This window comes from Amborella trichopoda, chromosome 8 (assembly GCF_054954075.1).
Source record: "Amborella trichopoda isolate Santa Cruz 75 chromosome 8, AtrichopodaSantaCruz75HAP2 v2.0, whole genome shotgun sequence".
Taxonomy (NCBI): Eukaryota; Viridiplantae; Streptophyta; class Magnoliopsida; order Amborellales; family Amborellaceae; genus Amborella; species Amborella trichopoda.
This window is the reverse complement of record NC_142343.1, coordinates 28,691,162-28,710,167: the sequence shown is the minus strand read 5'-3', so window position 1 is coordinate 28,710,167 and position 19,006 is coordinate 28,691,162. Positions and strand designations below refer to the sequence as shown.

The 19,006-nt window shown below is 35.3% G+C and overlaps 1 pseudogene across 1 annotated transcript; it reads left to right on the top strand.

Moving 5' to 3' along the window:
- Window positions 1-1,523: 1,523 nt before the first annotated feature.
- Window positions 1,524-18,929, top strand: LOC18433058 (endoribonuclease YBEY, chloroplastic-like; annotated as a pseudogene). Its single transcript, XR_016061485.1, has 14 exons — window positions 1,524-1,669; window positions 2,327-2,399; window positions 4,109-4,268; window positions 7,764-8,015; window positions 8,112-8,207; window positions 11,342-11,519; window positions 11,668-11,750; window positions 11,830-11,930; window positions 12,184-12,276; window positions 15,230-15,290; window positions 16,170-16,306; window positions 16,484-16,534; window positions 17,019-17,207; window positions 18,223-18,929. The product of XR_016061485.1 is annotated as an endoribonuclease YBEY, chloroplastic-like (transcript).
- The last annotated feature ends 77 nt before the right edge of the window (window positions 18,930-19,006 follow it).

The following is a 19,006-nucleotide window of genomic DNA, read 5'->3' as shown; positions in this document are numbered from 1 at the left end:
GATGTAAGAGGGATAGAGTTTTTGAGAGAACTTTGGACTTTAGAGAGAGAAACAATGATGTGAGAGAAATATGAAGTTTTAGAGATTGATGAAGTTTGAAAACTAATAAAAATCAATGAGAGGCCATTTCGATACTTGGAAATATACCGTATGTGAAATATATTATTAACATAATACATTACTGCATAATACATAACTTGCAGATGGATTGTTACTATTTAGGTAGTATTTAGATGCAATCGGAGAAATATATTGTTGCTTTTTGGGTAGTATTTAGATGTGACCTGGGAAATACATTGTTACTCAAATAGTATTTAGATGCAACTGGAGAAATATATTGCTACTTTTTGGGTAGTATTTAGATGCGACATGGGAAATACATTGTTACTATTTGGGTATCTTTAAGAGAAATATGGGAAATGCATTACCAACATATCTATAAACTATCATTTCTTTCTTTTTTGATATAAAATTACACTGAAATGTGGAATTGAAATTATCATCACACCACTAAAAAAGATTTTCTAATAATAACATCAACACCATTAAAAAAAATAATTTTTAATAATAACTTGTCTCATTCTAAAGTCATCATCACACCATTTCCTACTTATTTTGTATGCCTTTGGCACTTACATGGAATCACATGTCTTCTAACATGATTAAACTTTAGTCATTGGAATATTATGATTGAAATAACATATTTTTATTGTGATAAACTTTATTTTTATTTATTTTTTATAGAAGTCTTTGAAATGACTCTATATAATTTCAAATAAACAATAAATTTATGGTACTAAATTCAAAATTTTTATGGTAAATTAAAAAATAAAAAAAAGTTTGATAAGTAAACTAGAAGGTTTGGTAATTTCAATATAAAATTTTGAAGTAATGGAGGAGACTAAAGATGTATGACTTATCCACACCAAAATAATTACCCTTAACGAGAGAGATCGAGCCAAAGATTTCCCAAATGTTAGCTGTTAATATTTATAATAGATTTTTTACCTCTTACCGCATCAATTTCGTGATTTTTAAAGAAATGATTTCGTGAATTTTAAAGAAATCTCAAGTAATCTTGATAAGTTTTTTTCATTTTCGTACCAAAATGATATATTTCTTTGTAATCTATTATCATGAAATAGGTTTCACCAAACGGCTCGTAAGAGAGAAAGAGAATATGAGAGAGAAAGAGAGAAATGGTAAAAAAACGAGGGAAAATCAATAAAATAAAACCAAAGACTGATGTTAATATATTTATTTAGAGCAAAAAAAAAAGTTAACATAAAAAACAAAATGTTTGAGTCAATGGGGATGTTAGAAGAAAGGTTTTTGGAAAAGTTAATACCATCAGTTAGAGTTCAAACACGAGGGTTTACAAACAAATGATATACCAAATTAGGGTGTACAATGATACCCAAATAAATTTAGAGACGCTTGAGTTTCATGAAATCAAAAGTATATTTAAAAAAAAAAAAAAAAAAAAAAAGCGGCATATTTTTAGGGAAATAAGCCCTAGCACTATGGAGTGGGAAAATAAAAATGAGGGAAATGAGGCAGAAGCTAACCTTAAATAATGAGTTTAGGAACCAATTATCTCTCCTTTACCCATTCTTCTCACGCTCTTCAATTCGGCCGCCTCTCTCACTGGAAGAACCCTGTTCAGCAAGTATGCATAAACACGTTTTCCATTTCTCCCTTTTTTTCTTGAGGATTTGTTTTAATTTTATTTTCTTTCTCTGTTATCCCGATAACTCCTCAACACATAAAAATTCCTATTTTTCAATTTTTTTATACTTTTTTATCTCATTTTCCTGTAACATGAACATGAATTTCAGGGTTCATCTTATTCTCTCACCATCAAATGCATTATTGGTTTAAATTCTGGGTTTGATTCTTAGCTTTTCATCGTTTTATCTATTGGGTTTATCTTGGACCGGGGTTGGAGCAATTTTATTTGATGTTTCTCTAATTTGAGGATGCGTTTCTGGGATTTTCTTCTTCTCTCACTATCAAATATTTTCCGTTTTGGCAATGAATTTTTTGTTTTGTTTCTTAGGATTTTATGGTTTTTATCTTGTGGGTTTCTGTTATAGTGGAGCTTGAGCAATTTTATCTCATGTTTCTCTAACTTGAACATGCACTTCTGGGTTATTCTTCTTCTCACACCATCGAGTATATTAATGGTTTAAATCTGAGTTTCTGATTTTTTTGTCTTAGCTTTTCATTATTTTTTTCTCTGTTGGGTTTCTTTTATAATGGGGCTTGAGCAATACTCTGGAGAAATTCTTTGATGCATATTGGTAATTTAGACATATTTTTTTAGAGCACCATCTGTAAGGCTTCTCCGCAGAAAGAGGAATTTACGATTCTACGCTATGTTGAATGGCGATGATAATGTAAGTTACCAATTTCTCCAAATCCATTTGTAACCATTCTCTTTTATATGCAACTCTCTGTCTTTCTCTCTCTCTCTCTCTCTCGCTCGCTTTCTCTCTCTGCCGCCTTGTTAGTGCTTGTTACCTGTTGAGATACTTATTTTGTATTAAGAACCACTTGTGGTCTATAGTTATCTACTAAACTACATTGTAAAAAAGGTACACAAGGTGAAAAACCCAGTTTTTTTCACTGCAGCTTGAAAATCAGCTTTACTTGCGCATTGTGCTGTATAGGTATGGTTTTGGACTTATTGAGAATGAAGATCTGGGTGTTTTATAGTAGTTATGATATTACTCTCGGTTCAGTTCAGTATGATGTACTTGTCTTGTTCTCTTTTTAATGTTTATTTAGCAGGTAGAAAATGAAACAGGCACTGTCAGGCAACCTCTTTCCAAATTGTGTAAGGCCTTACTAAGAGCAACTTTTACAGATGACTTGGAGTTGGATCCTTTGGTTGCTGTATGCACGAGAAATTTGACGATTATCAATTGTTAGAGTAGTTGTTTCTCTGTTTTGTTTCTAAAGGAAGGAAGCTAGAAAAAAAAATTGAAGCGTGAATTTATAGTCCTTTGCACTTGATCTTGTTATATTGGAAACAAATTCACCCATCATGGTCTTACTCCTTCCACATACTTGTTTATTAGAATTTCAGCTACCATGCTTTGTGTTTGGCTCTCCCACCTTGGTTCTTGAGCTGTTCTTCAATGATCATGAAAGATTGTTGTGATCATATTGGATTAATCCTGTCTGTTATGTTTTCTAACGGGCAATAAGATGAAAAAAAATGAGACCTAGGTGCGCTGGCCATTTGCAACGTAGACTCACTACCACACTTGTTAGAAAGTGTGAGTTGGTTCTGAAGACGACAAATTAAGTGTGGGGTACAATTATCTTTTCAAAAAAGTTCTTTCTCTTTATTTCAAAAGGAAAGAGCAATACACTTTCCCATCTTATTTAAATTGAGCAAGACACTTTCCTATTTTGTTTGTCTTTCGTTTCTATTACGTTCAATTGGATGGCTAAAAAAACATAAACAAGAGTTAGCCCCAAAAGGATAGGGGTGGAAGTAGTGAGAAAAGATAAAAGGGATTTATGGCCTAATTGAGTGTGACTTTTTGATAGAGCGGAATGACCGACTGTTTGAATTTGCTATAAGGAAATCGCAATATCAACTGGTCAACAGCTCCATCAGATTGACAAGTTAGATGCAACATATAAGGTTTAAAAATATTTCTTAATTAATCATATATACCCCCAGCTCCAGCTGTCTGATTTCACATCAAATGGCTAAAAATGACTACAACTTTGTACCGAAATTAAATTGTCATAGCTTGCTTTTCCCTGCATAAAAGTCTCATAGAACCGTGAGTCTCTTGAGGACTGGGTGAAGCAGCGAAGGGAGAGAGAGATAGAGAATAGGAAAAACTGAAAGTCCATGCTCGCGTCTCTCGCTCTTCCCCAAACTTTCTCTCTCTTTCTAAAAACCACAATGAAACTCTCCCTCTCTCTCTCCTCTCCCCGTTTCCTCATGGCTCACATCATCTCCTCAGCCCCACTCTTCACAACTCTCCCCTCCCCTTCTTGCAAATTCCGGCCAATTTTTTTGGCCCAATTCTATTGAACTTTTCCATTCTGGCGCCTTTTCTCCCCCTTATTCGTGCGACTTCAGGCAAAGGATGGGCTTTGAGGGTTATTTTGCTTCAGTCCGTGGGTTTAGAAAGTTGAGGAGAAGGCCACAAGCGAGGAAACAGTCCCCGAAAGAGAAGAAATTGGAATTGAATGTTCGTATTTGTGTTGAAGAGGAGTTGCCTGATGATCCTGAAGTTCTGGTATTTCTTTTTATGGCCGTGTTTCTTCTTATTACTTGTTTATTATCGTTGTGTTTATTGTTAATGTTGTTATTATCATGGTTGCTTAATCTTGTTACTACTATATATATATATATATATATATATATATATATATATATGGATAATTTAAACTTCACAACCCTTCAAATTACAAAGGTTAACGATAGAGAGAGTTGTGAAGGGTGGATTTATTAATTTTGTAGTCTATTTTTTTTTAAAAAGTTGCTTTTGTGGGGCAATTTTGTAAATATTACTACAAGACAAAAGGTACTTTTATCATCTCCATAAGGGGTAAAGTTGAAATTTTAACTAAAGGACAAGGGCACTCTACAAATAAAGTTCCAGACAATAAATTCCAAAATGGCATTTTACTTTTGTGAAAATTTCAAATGGTAAAGTTACCTAGTTAAATAATTTTTTAATAAAAAAATAATGAGTATTTTGATAAATACACCCATCACAACCCCTTCTAACTTTAACCTTTGTATTTTGAGGGGTTGTTAACTCTAGACAAACCCATATATATTTATATATATACATATATATATATATATTTATTTATTTTTTCTTATTGAAGTTGAGTTTTCCAAGTATATGATACAATTCTGCTGATAATGATTCACATTGTACTTGTTTTTTTTTTTTCTAATGTTGTTTCCTTTTTAAATGGTCATTGTTATTTGGGTTTCTTTTGGTTTTATTGCAATGTCAGATTTATATTGTTTGATTCTTGACCCGGTCATTACTTTGTTACGGAAGTTGGTAAATATTTAGTTTTTGAGCGTGATAGTTGTGAACCTGATTAGGTTGTTTGCTTTACCTTTTTCCTCCTCTTAAATTAAGTTCCTTGATCTTAGTTAAGCTTTCTATTGCTAAAACCGTGGAATTAAGTGCAATGTTCGATAACAATAAAAATGAAGCTTGTGCGGATATTATATTGGTTTATTTTTTGACTTGGCAACCCTAGTACATTCATTAATGTCATCATCTCCACAGTATCATCAATATCAACAATAGAATTGTTGATATCATATCGCCTCTCAAAAACATTTCTCTTGATGTCAATAACGGCAATACGATGACCCGTACCTGTTTAGAGTCATAATGAGGTTACCCGGGTGATGCATATGCAACGATCTATTCTTAATGACGTAGTGCAATTATTATCGATACAATGGCATCTAGTGTGATACTTTTTACTACTCGGTTTAACATATTTAAAAAAGAAGAAGTTAAGAACTTGCCACATTGTATCACGATCCAAGTTGACCTATCATACTCAAGTTGACCTATATCTGTTGGGATGGGTTGGAGCTCTTGATTTGCATTCATACCCATATGAGGAGGCAGGACTCGTGAATGTAAGCATGGCTGTAAAATAGGCATCAGTTTTTGTCATTGCTGGTTGGGCATAGCTTGCCCCTTTATTTTACATCTCTGTTAATTGGATGCTTCAAAACAGGAAAGCGTATGTCGTGTCCAACGACAGATGGACATCAGCATCCCTTGGACACTCATTGCATGGCTTGAGTAGATGTGTCCACCCATATTTTGGAAATTGGGGTCTAGCTCTCGAATTATGACCTCTGCTTAAAAAAGAAACACTTGCATAAGTTCCCTTCGGATAAAAAAATAAATAACTGAAAAGGGAATGTTAAAAAAAATAAAATAACTACAAATGAAGGAAGAAAACCTTATTGGTAAAAACTGCAGGCAGCCCTTGGTAGTTGTAATCAATTGTGCAATGAAGCATAAGCGCCTTCCAAATCCATCAAAAGGGGTTCCAATGTACATTTGTTGGAAAGTTTATTTGAAGGGATTAACATATCACTTTGGCCTAGTTGGGAAAAGGCCCTGACAATGATTATGATGATGACATATCACGTTGGTCTTGTTCATTTCTAACACCAGGATTCAAAGTTTATGCTGTGGATATAACATAGTTTAAATGACTTATATTAGAAGTTGACTATTTCAATAAAAGCATTTGCAGAGTGTTTTTTCTCGAGAGCTAGATGCTCTTAATGAATGTACAGGTAAAACTTCTCAATTTTGGGAAGCAGGAACACTGCAAAATGTAGTTTCAATGTGATTCTAATCTGTTTTCATGTAAAACATATTTTTAAATTCTAGATAGAATGTTATTCACTAAAGTCCAAGCAAGGAAATTTTTTGAAACTTTGTTTACGACATGAGATTTTTAAGTGTACATGGCTACTACTTGACCAACTTATAAAGTGCATCCATGAAACTTGCCATTCTTGACCATCTTTTTGCACAGCTTTTCAGCTTGAACTTCCCCTGCTGCTTTCTTTTTGTCATTACCTTGTATTTTTCATAGTCTAACCCCCATGCGTTCTTCCCAAATCCTGAAGGAAAGAAAACCTTTTGAAGATTGAAGCATGGGGTATAAGCTTCAAGAAAGTCATCCATTCTTATGTTTTCTCTCATACAACCTACAACACACCATTTCAAAAGCTTTCAAGTCTTTGAATTTGGGCTTTGGCTCTTCGCCTGTTGGTGAGGGGCTTAAGGACATCGACAGCCACAGCACATCATCCATGGTTCATACCCGCCTGCTAACCTACCCAAGAAGATGCCTTTGAAGATGTTTATATCTTGATTTTGGAAGGCATATGTTTAGTCTCTTTTATTCATATTTTAATATACTGTAACAATGTTTATTTACATAATTTTTTCTTATTCTTTATCATTTTTTCTTTTTCTTTTCTAGATTAGTAGCCATTCTTAGAAGAGCTTGGTTACTGATTTTATGTAGCCCATGGGATACTTGAGCCTCATGCCATTAGAATATCAAGGAATCCTTGCCTAATACAAGTGCTTGCTAACTAATTTACAATGTACTTTCATGGGGTTCTTGTCTTTGAGTTTTGAATAGATTGATTTGATGCCTTCAGCAAACAAATGTTTTCTACGAACACTTTGTAAATTGTTTTACATGTGGTATGGACACTTTGTAGGTGCCAGTTCATGAGTAACTTTTCTACGTCCCTATATGAATTCGTTTTGGCCGATGCATCTCACGTGTTTCCTCCAATTTCTGAAATACGTATAAATAATTATCAAAAGTTCTCCTCAAATCTTCTAAATTACATTTAAACTAATGGTTAAACTTTAAGTGCCTTTGCTAATGCGTGTCACTATAAAACTGATCTTTTTTTAAAGAAGAATTTATGCAAATTAACTTCAAATTCTCCATTAGTTTGGTTATTGTCTGTGCATATTGAATACCATAATTGATGCCCTTAATATCATCCCAAGGCCAAATGTTATGTGATTGATGCTCTTAACATTATCCATTGCCTGAAGATTTTTGTATTGACATCCATCACTACTCCCTGCGCAGGTTGCATCAACTTGTTTTCATTTTCATAAATTTCAATATACATATGGCATAATTTGTTGCCCAAACGATCAATTTTATTTATTTATTTATTTATTTTTTCTGTACAGAGCACAGCAGAAATGCTTCTCCTGAAGGTTCCCATGGCAATGAAAATTGCATTTGATGGTCTAAAAGATTCAGAATACAAGACAAGAGACAAAGCGATTGATGATGTTGGTGGTTTTGAAAGGGTGGAACTATCTGTTTTGTTATGCAATGATGATTTTATTCGAAAACTCAACAAAGAATGGCGAGATGAGGACCATGCTACTGATGTCCTCTCTATGTCACAGCATATTCTTGGATTTGATCTACCTATTGTAAGGATTTTCTATGCCAAAACATAAATCCCTTATTCCGTGTTTGTTTTATGTATATTACATTTGTGGTTTAGCTCACATACATTTAGTCCACAGCTCATGCTAGGGGACATTGTGATTTCTGTTGAGACAGCTGCAAGGCAAGCAGAAGAAAGAGGACATACTCTTTTAGATGAGATACACATCCTTCTGGTTAGTTAAGCATTCAAGCTGTGAATATTTTGTTGTTTTTATAGCGTTTCACAAACAGTTAAATATGCTTGGTATATGATTGTTTTGGGGGCAGTATAAAAGTTTTTGATGTATAGAGGCTCAAACTGTCCACCTTGGTATCACTCTTTCATCTATTAGACTAAATGCTGGGCTGACCAAGGGTCAATCGTTTGGGCATTTCTTGACATCTAAATTTAAGACATTACATTATGATTCAACTATTTTCAAGCTCTCATGTACCTTTTGATAGTGGATACAAAGACTAGAGCAAATTTCCAAGCCGAAAAACAAGGCAAAATGGACACCTTCAACAAGCCACTTGCTAAAAACCAAGCTAAATGAATAAGTTACAATCCATTAAATAACAATTACAGTCATTTCTAGCCTTGTATAACCACTGTAAATAAACTCAAATACCAACCCCTTATGGGGCAATTACATATAAAGCAAGACTAGCTTATGAATTGCACTTTCATAGCATAAATTATATAAACTATGTCCCAAAGCTTAAATGCATCATACAACTAATCTAAACAAAATTCTAAGGAATAAAATCAACTAAACAGGGAATTAGAATGCCAAATTAAAATAGGGAAGCCATGTTTTGAACCCCTTGTGTCGGGACAACACAATTGGGCCCTATAAGGACTTAATTTTGTCCTTTCGGATTGTACAAAAGTGGTTCAATCTAATAAGAGTGTTTAATCCAAATGGGAAAAAATTACATACTTTAAAGTCACTTCTTAAAATCTCAACACACTGGCATTATCATCTAAAACAGAATGCAAAAAGTTTGAATAAAATTGGATAAAGAACCAGAGAGTTATAGCCAAACTACACACGGTGGTCCCTCGGACCACCAAAATAGTCTTGTATGGAAAGATTATGAATCCCCATAGGGAAAAACGTGATGAAAAAGTTCTGAAAATTGAGTGACACTCTGAGAATAAATTATTTGATGGATTTGAAGCAAAGCAATCAATGGATACTATGCATGATCATGGATTCTCATGCATATAGGCTATAACTCATGAAGGACCACACTATGAATAAGCATGATGAAAAAGAAGATCAAATGGGAATTCTAATATCAATGAAACTTTTCTAAATTCAAAACACCAGCAACTATAGATGCCAAGAATATGATCTTATGAGAAAAGAAAATTGAATGAAGTTTACCTTGATAAATGCACATTATGGACTTAAGCATAAGAAAGGAGGACCACCATCAAGATCACCATCAATGGAACTTTAAAAGCTCTCTCTCTTCAATTTTTTCTCACAAAACCTTAGAAGAAAGAGGGGAGCAACAATTTTCCAAAATAGTTCAAGAGTTGAGATAGTTAGAGTTTGAGATCTCATGATGTGCTTTTATAACATGGGTGTAACCTTGGACTCAATCAACACCTTTGATGCACTAATCCAAAGGCACATGAGAGGCTAATGTACTTAGCCACCCATCCCCATCCAACCACTAGGATGAAAGGATGAGATTTCACACCATTATCACTCACCCTAACCTTACGTTATGTCACTTTACCATTTTGTCCTTGGCCATGTTTTTGTTCCAATTGTATCCAATATGGCCTTACAAAAATACCCTTAGTTTTTTTAATAATGTATTAGAGTAGATAACCACAAAGGCTAAAGGGCAAAGAAGTAATTGACAAAGCTAACACATGTGGAGATATTCTACTTTATCAAAGCCAATCACTTTGTAGATCTAAAATTTCAAACCAATCAATTTAAAGATAATATCCCCTTCACACATGTGTGTGAAGATATTTTTCAACTCAAATTTGAAAATGCATTTTCTCATTAATATCAAATAAATAAATTAATTAAACTTCACACATGTCATGCATGACCCATGTGTGAGTTAATTAAGACGTGATAAAAATGAGGCCTTAATTTATAATATTATATAACAAAATATAACAATATAGAACAGGACACCATAACACAACCCCTTATAAAACAAGCAACCAAATGCTAATGTAGTCCCCCGCGTAGTGATCAGTGCCCAGCTGGGCAGTGATCCTAGAGTGAGGCGTGGGGTGCCACGTGGCAGCCCTATGGCCACTCGGACGCCACATGGCACTACCAGGTTAGGACTAAAGTGGAATTTGAGTCAAACAATTTGAGAACCCTCATTTTTTGAGCAAATGAAATTTCAAAAAAGTCTTTCAAATTCACAATAAATATTTAAAGTATTTTTGAGCTATTATTAGGTTTTTTTCATCATTATAAAATAGACAAAAGGTATAGTGAAATCTTTGGCTATAACTATAGGTATCGGAGTACTCTATTGGGCTAGTCCCGAATGATGTTCCGTCATGTCTCAGATCGACCCAATAGACTTATGTTCCACAGTCTAAAGCAGGGATACATAATTGGCCATATCAAAGCTGTTGAGCCAGAATTTTCGATCATTCGGCTCTCAATGGATTACAGGTGTACCTCTGTGGGACATGATCTAACTTAATTACAGGGGTCCTCTCAAAGCACATGTGCACTGGTTCTTCCAAACTCGGATAATGCATTTGGACGAGTGGCTTCCCGTACAAAATGAAAATGCACATGCCATGCAATGATCTCGTGTCAGGATATGGACTTATGTCCCATAAGTCTTGACCATTCCATACAGAGCGAATACTCAATAAGTACTCGGGTTCTATTTTTCTCGTTTGGAATCTCCAAGTCTTAGCTGATTGCAGCTAAACATGAGGTTAACCTATAAAATCCTGAACAGGAGGTGACCTTCACACCTTTTTGAGAAATTGCTTTCTCAACACGTGAACTCTCATTACCTCATGCGTACTTGGGGTAAAAGAATCTGGGCTCCATTTCGTAAAACGCCAAGATTTCAATCTCTCAATCGCTCCCATTGAATGAGAGACTACTGGAATTTAAGCCTTGATAAGCCATATTTCCAACACCTTTATTATTCTACTATTTTGGAATTAGAAGGGGCAAAAATATACACATACATTTCCCTAAAATCTTCCCACAGCTGTGTTTTGGTATCGTACTTCACTAAATGTAGGACATTAAAAGTTTACTCTTGCTTATTTCATGTATACATGGTTCAATTTGACACATGCTTAGCTCAGGTTCATGGATTGCTGCATCTTTTGGGATTTGACCATGAGCTAAGTGATGAGGCTGAGGCAGAAATGGAAAAAGACGAAGAACTTATATTGAAGAGTCTTGGGTGGAAAGGAAAAGGCCTAATCTACAGTGCTTATGATGCTTTAAAAAATGAAATCCCATAAACGGAAAATAATGATGGTAATTAAGGCAGCATATTCTCTTATGTGTTAATGTTATTGCCATTTCTTTAGCCTTGGGACTTCCAATTGGTTGCGTTTTGTTCTTCCATTTCATCTGAGGCATAAAAAGTTACCAATGAAAATGGCAGTTCGAGATTTTTTTGCAGGTCATGCTTTGAAGGAAGGGAGAAAAGAAGGCAGCTTACGGTTTTATAAACCCAAGTTAATTATATTTTTTGCGACATGGATGGTGAGCTCTGCAACTTTTTTGTAATTCTTAATATATGTTTCTTAAATATGAAAGTTAACTGCATTTGTGCGCTTGCTAGGTACATTGCTAAACAACAAGAGTCGAGTTACTCATAGAACTGCAGAAGCTTTGAAGGAGGTGGTCTCAAGAGGAGTCAAAGTAGTGACTGCTACTGGAATGGTTTACTCTCTCAAGCTAGGGAATAAGGATTATGTAAAATGTACTTTTGATATAGTGCTAATTATTTTCCTCTCCATAGAAAGAGTTTCTATGTTTGAAGTTTTGGGTTTTATATAATATTATGAGAATATTTGCAGTTGTAACAATAAATCATATTCCCCTATTTGGTGTTGGATTTTGATGTTGATATTGGAACAAATGTTTCTTCAATTATGTTTTCTAATTTAAAGGTTTACTATATTGTTTTGGACAGACTCGACCTGCAGTTATAAATGCTTTGAAGTTGGTGAATTTAGCCGGAAAGGATGGAATTATTTCTCAATTTTCACCAGGAGTTTTCTTACAGGTTAGTATGTGCATTTTTTGCAGTTTCTCTCTATGTTCTTCTCATTCCTGACTTATCCTCCTATTATGCCCATGAAATTTATAAGCTTTTTCATAATTGAGGGTGTCTTATTCAACATTATCTTGTGAGGTGAGGGAGATTGTTGCCCTGTGGATATTGAGCTGTTTCTTTGACAAAGGTTTTTATTTGCTTGAGAAAAGGAATGTTATAGATACCCATCATGTGTTTATGGAATCTAATATTTCCCATAGCTGATAGTTTGGCCAACATTTATGGGTTTGTTGGGAGGAGAGTCATGGATTGTTGAACCTTTGGTCACCATGATGCATGTATGGTACACACAAAGAATGATTGGGAAGCATCAGGAGTTATCTGCTGCAGATGGAAATGTGAGAAAATATGATGGTTGAAGTTTGAGTTGCTACATATGTATGCATGCTTTCATGTGACTCTGCACCTTCTCGAGAGATAGTGGTGTGGTGCAAAGGTTGTGGATTTGGTGTTCTGGTCAAAGGTCTTGTCTAGTATCTTGTGGGATGGGAGGCTTTGAAATGCAAAGGTGGATGAAGAATGAGGGACTTGTGAGGAGGTGGATGGTTAACTTTTGCAATCGAGCTAGTGGCGCCATTTATGAAAAAAGGAAAAACAAAAAAGGAACAAAAATTGTTTGTGTAAGTAGATATTGTCGGGTTTGAGGGAGTGGCCTTATCAATTGTTCTAGGTTGGATCGTTGTTCCCCTTATCAAAAGGGATTGAGGTATCCGTGAGGCTCTTTGAAGGGCATTCCGGTGGCTAGTGGCTGTTTTTCTTAAAATTTTAGGGGTGTCAGAGAGGATAGCTCAATGTGCAAGCCATATATGGTTGGTGCATAGGTTATAGAAGCTACCTACAACTAACACCTTTGTGGCCAATTTTCTTTTGGGCACTACGGTTAAATTAATACTTAATGTGAATCTGTAGATTATCTCAATGCTGCCATTCACAGAGCTGCATGGGAGTGTAGACATTCTTAAACCCGTCTTGGGGGGGAAGGTTGTGAAGGTCTAGTCTCCATATAGTGGACTCCATAAAGGGTTGTTTATGGGTGGAATTACCTTTGGTTGTCGACCTTATGGTTAATTGTAGAAGGATCAATCAGGTGAGTGGTCAGTCCAATGGCCCCTAGTGGGAATCCATTTGCTCTGGAAGGGATCCTAGAGGTTGTATCTCCTTAGAAAACCAAAATGTTTATAGAGAAATCTATGATTTGGCTGATGGGTTGGTCATGATCATGTCTATATAGGAATTGGACTTGGGCTTGATTGCTTGGCAGTTGGCATTAGCAATACTAAATCTCAAGTTCAATTCCTATCGAACTATCCAAAAAGAGAGATCAGGATTCTGTATTGATATCCATGTCATCTTTGGAACATGTCTTATTATTGTACAGATTGCAAGGCTTCTCTTTTCAGTAAAAAACATTGATCAGAAAATAATTAATTAGCATTAGAATGCTTAATAGTAACAACCTTGACAAGCTGTGACCACTGGAGAAATTTTTCCTTTAGAATAGTGCTGGGGTATGAGCATGTGGATCAAGAGTTAAGATTTCAGTTCGCATTCTTCCAGAGAGTGAGAAGAGTTATCTTCCTTTCTTTTTTCCGAAGTACTTGTATCACTGTTACTGGAATAATTTAGGACTTTGTTGTTAATAATTTAGGACTTTGTTGTTAATATTTTAGGACTTTGTTGTTAATATTTTAGGACTTTGTTGTTAATATTTTAGGACTTGTTAATATTTTAGGACTTCGTATTTTTAGGACTTTGTATCACTGTTGTTAATATTTTGGGACTTTGTTGTCAATATTTTAGGACTTTTGTATCACTATAACTGGAACAATGAAGCATATCGGCAACTTCTGTCTCAATAGTGGTGCACACATGTGGGAAAGAAACATGAAGATGCCACTTTATTTATGTATTTATTTATTTATCTTTGGGTAAATCAGCGAGGGAGAGGTCCCCTACCCTGGTAGGAATGGAACATAAGACATCATGTTTTGATATCTCACCCTGACCACCTATACCTTGATTCCATTCCAATGCCTTAAAACTCTCAAAATTGGAAGAAACAGCTAGATGGACTCTTCTTTTCATTATTCAGTTTGCCAGTTTATTAATCAGGTATAACTTATGCAACATCAATTTCCCTTGATTATTTCTAGAATGATGTGATGCAGTTCTGCAGATGATTTCCAGACAACTAAACCTCCGAACTACTAGGAAAAGGAATCTGTACATTTCAAGTCCAGTATCTATTAGGAACTGGGCTTGGGCTTGGGCTTGGGCTTGGGCTTGTTTGGTTAAGGTGCTAATTGTATTTCATTGCAACACAACATCCAAGTTCAAATTACCCAGAAAAAAAAGGAAGGTCCAGTACTTATGAGACAGTCTTATTAGATGCCACAGGAGCTAGTTTTATTTGTCTTTTATGTATCTTTATTTTAGCCCCACAATGAAAAGGCTATGATGATGACGATGATGATGATTTTAGCCCTACAATGCTTGCCATATATCTCTATAGGTACTGCCATACTGGATACTCTACTATGTACAAGTATGGTATTTGGGTTACCTAGTCATCTTCAATCCATACTTCCATGGATGGTGGAGTTGAGTTACTCTTCTTACGAAAGAGCAGGGTAGCTATAAAAGTGGGTAGCCAATCACCACCCATCATCCTTGGATAGACAATGGTGGATCCCAACATCCACGTAACAAGTATGGATATTTTCCCATATCTATAAGCACAAATCTATTTATGCAATATAACTCGAAGTCTTGCCTTGTTCTGTTTATCCTATTAATGCAAATGACTAGTATGTGCCCATCTTTGTCAGTGTAACTTTTATGTTGATATTTTTTACTCTCACAACATGACAGCATTATTTTATTTGCTGGCTTTGTATTGCAGGGTTTGCTTGTATATGGGCGACAAGACATTTTATTGGAGGAACATGATTCAGCCGACCACAATTAATTGGGATAAGGCTTGAATGATGATGATGATGTTGTAATAGCTTTTTGACATACGTCTAAGGCATTTTAGATATTTAGTTTGTCTATAAGTTGGTTGGTGTGACTCAAAATTGTGTAACTTCCTACGTGATTGCAGGCATTTCTTTATTCTTTGGAGCATAAAGTTCCTCTTTTTGGGTTTAGCCAAGATCGTTGTGTTACCTTGTTTGATCATCCTTTGATTGATTTTTTTGAGCCCACAGTTCTTTTAGATATTCTTCTTGAACTTTGAGTTGCTTAGTCCTAATAATATGTGCATTATAAATTGATAGATGATAAGCGTCAATTTTGATGGCTTTTAATATCTAAATTTTATCCTTATATGGGTTTAGTTGAGTGTTATAAATGATTGGTCTAATAAGGGTGAGGACCTTAAACTCTCCCTTAACCTGTCCCAAGCTTGGTAAAGGAGGCGGTTGTGTTAGTTAGGCAGACAATGTAAAACGTTACCACATCTTATCATGAATCTTGAATCTACATTATTGGAGGAACATGATTCATCTAGCCAACTACAGTTAATTGGGATAAGGCTTGAATGATGATGATGATGTTGTAATATCTTTTTGATATACATCTAAGGCATTTTAGATATTTAGTTTGTCTATAAGTTGGTTAGTGTGACTCAAAATTGTGTAACTTCCTACGTGATTGCAGGCATTTCTTTATTCTTTGGAGCATAAAGTTCCTCTTATTGTGTTTAGCCAAGATCGTTGTGTTACCTTGTTTGATCATCCTCTGATCGATATTTTTGAGCCCACAGTTCTTTTAGATATTCTTCTTGAACTTCAAGTTGCTTAGTTCTATAAGTTGGTTAGTGTGACTCAAAATTGTGTAACTTCCTACGTGATTGCAGGCATTTCTTTATTCTTTGGAGCATAAAGTTCCTCTTATTGGGTTTAGCCAAGATCGTTGTGTTACCTTGTTTGATTATCCTCTGATTGATTCTCTTCATACTGTTTATTTTGAGCCAAAGGTACTTTCTGTTCATATTTAGTAAATGTGATAATGCTGGAAAGCTTCTCTAATTTTCCACTTCTCTAATCATGAGGTTTTTCTGTCTCTATTTTTGCACCTTTTTTCATCTTTTCAAGCATCTAATGCCACTTATGTGCCATAATTTTGTCTTACATATGTTATTTGCTTCTTGCAGGCAGAAGTCATACCTTCTGTTGAGCAACTTTTAGCAACTGTGGACATTCAGGTATGCATATTGGTTCATAGTTAGCATCGTCTTTGGTTCAAGATAGGAGAAGGGAACTCTTAATGTGATCTCTCTCATTCTCTCTGTCTCTTCTCACCACCCCACCAGTTTCCCCCCTGTCCCTCCCTCCCTCTCTACAGGGTTTAAGAAATAAAATACAAAGTTAGCAAGAGACCTAATTTTGTGTTTGCCATTCTTAGCATGTCTTTGTAATTTTATTTTTTTCTAAACAAAAAACTTGTGTAGTTGCAGTTTGACTAGGCATTAGCTTGGACATAATGTACAGCCTGGTTTGAGTTTAAAACTTGGGTATACTTCATGATTGAACTGTATTTTCTCTCTCATCACATTCTTCTCTTTCCAACACTGGGTTGATATGACCCATTCTTGCGTATAACCATTACCCTAATAACTTAAGATCATTTTATTTACTTATTTATTTATGTATTTGGTTTATATCCTTGATAGCATTTTATGGTTTCAGAAATTGATTTTCATAGACACGACCGAGGGGGTTGCTGCCACTCTAAGACCATATTGGGCTGAAGTTGTGAAAGGGAGAGCTGGTGTTGTCCAGGCCCAGGCTGACATGCTTGAGGTTGTTCCGCCTTCTACTTCTAAGGGCGATGGAGTACGAATGCTGTTGGATCACCTTGGGATCACTCCAAAAGAGGTCTGAGGAAAGCACTAATGTCTTGAGTTGTTCAGAAGGCATGCCAATCCAGTGGACTATGATATGTGTGATTCCACATTTCCACCATTGCTGCATCCACTGTCCACTCCCACTGAGGCAGTGTTGGAGATTAACTCTACTCTTATGAATATCGTTGTGGTATCCACTCCAGTTTAATCTCCAAGCATCCATCAAGGAGAATGGACAGTGTATGTAGCCTTGGAATACCATAAACCAATGGCCATTGGACTATGATATAAGTAGCCCTAGTTTTTTACATTCTAGGCCATACTTATGCCTTAAAAGATGGCATCTTTTCTATTAGTTTGAAATTTTGCTGAATTATAGCAGGAATGAGGTGTCTACTTGTGCTAACCCTAGCTAAATATCACTAATTTTCAGAGAATCTTGGAGAAGTATTGTGAGATTTAAAGGGAAAATTATATTTTCTTTGATACCATATTTTTCTAATGTTTGCTGCTGTTCTATTTGGGAAAACCATTAAAAAGTCATAAAATTATAAAGAATGATAAGAATATAGGTGTAGGGAATACTAAATTATAAAGAGAAAGGAAAATATGATCCTTTTTCTTTTTAAGTTCTGTAATTTGATATTGCAGTTTTTCCAAAACTTTTCTCCTATCTCTTTCGTAAACCAAAATTATGGAATGTCCTGAGAAATCGCCTCACCAAGACTCGATTTCCTACCTATCTATGACTCTCCCACATATTCTTCTATTGAGCATCAGCTGGTTACAATTCTCTCTTTTAAAAATAACCAAAATACCCTTAGTAATCTAGACGAGTTTCACTGAACAACATTATAAATACTAAAACACAAACACCAATAGTTCTGTAATGTCATTCACGACACCAAGATTAGTCAACCATCATATAATGTCTTTAGTATCCAAATTCTTGTTATTTTATTTTCTATTTGCGCATGATATGTTTTATTTATTCTATGCTTGTTTGGCATTGAAGCTATAACTGTTATTTTCTGTCATTCATTTAGGTCATGGCGATTGGTGACGGTGAGAATGATGTTGAGATGCTACAACTTGCATCTTTAGGGGTTGCGCTAGAGAATGGCTCAGAGAAGGCAAAAGCTATTGCTGATGTGATTGGCAATAGCAACAGTGAGGAAGGCATGGCGGATGCCATATATCGGTTTGTGTTCTATCAAGAAAACTCTCAGTCACATACGATTGCGAAGTTCAATGTTGATTTATGAGGAAGTAGAAAAAGATTATTCAAAAGGGAACAAAAGAACAAGATAACGTGATCGAAGTTTGGAGAGTGGAACTCTGATGATTTCGAATCTATGCAAATTGGGGTGGTTGGCAATCATGGAATTTAAAAACTTGATGAAGCTCATATAGGGGAGGAGTATGTTTATCATGATTATGGGCTACGACAGCAATATTAAGTCAATTTTTAATGGGATTTTCTCCTAAATATATCGATTGTCATTATTTTGGGGTGGCACCAGGACTAAGAATTGGTAGAGATTTGAAATTCTTTTTGCCCATGCTGAGATATTGAGTATGGGTCTTTCTGAGCTGGTGCTTGTAACTTTATATCATGTTGATGTGAGTTTGCAGCTGCTTAACAATTTGGGATGTTCACATGTGTTGTCTGCTAATACAGTGTTACCCTTTGAATCACTAGTCATTATGAGAGTAGAAGGCCTAAGGAATATAAGGAAATATCTTTGGGAAATCCTTAGCCTTTTTCCCCTTCTCCTTTTTACTTCCTTTTTCCTGTTTCTGGGAGCATAGGGCCTAAGGATTATAACA